This window comes from Microtus ochrogaster, chromosome 1 (assembly GCF_000317375.1).
Source record: "Microtus ochrogaster isolate Prairie Vole_2 chromosome 1, MicOch1.0, whole genome shotgun sequence".
NCBI lineage: Eukaryota > Metazoa > Chordata > Mammalia > Rodentia > Cricetidae > Microtus > Microtus ochrogaster.
Window position 1 is genome coordinate 126,567,119 of NC_022009.1, and position 993 is coordinate 126,568,111.

A 993-nucleotide genomic window follows, 5' to 3' on the forward strand; every position below is an offset into this window, starting at 1 on the left:
TCCTTTCTGTTCTTAGTACATAATTTATAATCACAGACTATCTAGTGAGTGCAAAAATTTCACTGACAATCTGCAACAAGAATTTTCTAGAAACTTGTAGAAATATCTTGGCACAAAGCAAAGAACTATCATTTGTTCTCCACACTTCTCTTTTGGGCCACCCAGGCTAGCGATGTAATTTAGAACAGTCTTTGGCACCCTACTCATTCTTATACTCCTCAAGGCCACATTGCCCAGGAAAGAGTAATGCAAATGTTCATGTGGTATAATCTGTTTAAATAAAACTTCATTAAATACTCCACTAAGTAGCTTTATATTAAAAAAAAAAAAACACCCTTGCCTTGACTATTTCCCAGTTTCACCTCATGTTACTCTATTTCTCAAAGGCCTTGTCATGTCTTTATTTTTTTGGCCTCAAGCTTCCGCTTTGAAAAGCAGTTTTCCAGCTATTCCATTACTTATTACATAAAAGATGCCTACAGACCTTTTAGGCTGCAAGCACTTTGGAGATCTGCTGTCTCATGTTTTCGTTTCTGTTCACTGTGTGCCAAGCACTTCTCCCAGAAAGAAGTAAAAGTGATGAAGTAACTGTTTCTTAGTGGAAGGGCCTGGAAACCGTAGACTTGAGTTTTTGTCAACTTGAGTTTTCATAACCTTTAATGGTTATAAATCTCAGTGTTGTCCATTAAATTTTAATGGGAAATGACATACAGAGTTCAGGAAGACTTTCCTGTCCCTGCCCCATAGCCAATATCCATATTGGAACAGAGTGAGGAGAAGCAATTTTCTCGTTTGTTGCTTCCTCAGGGAGAACTTGCTGTCCTTCCATACTCAATCTTTACAGCACTCAACATATATGGTTAAATAATATAGATGTTATTTTCCAAAACTGTGGTTAATAATGCCAAAAGTGCAAGTCCATGGAAAAGTGCTATGGCACTCACTTTTGCTTCTAGAGACTCACATTTCCCAGAGGTAGAAGGAAGAGAGATA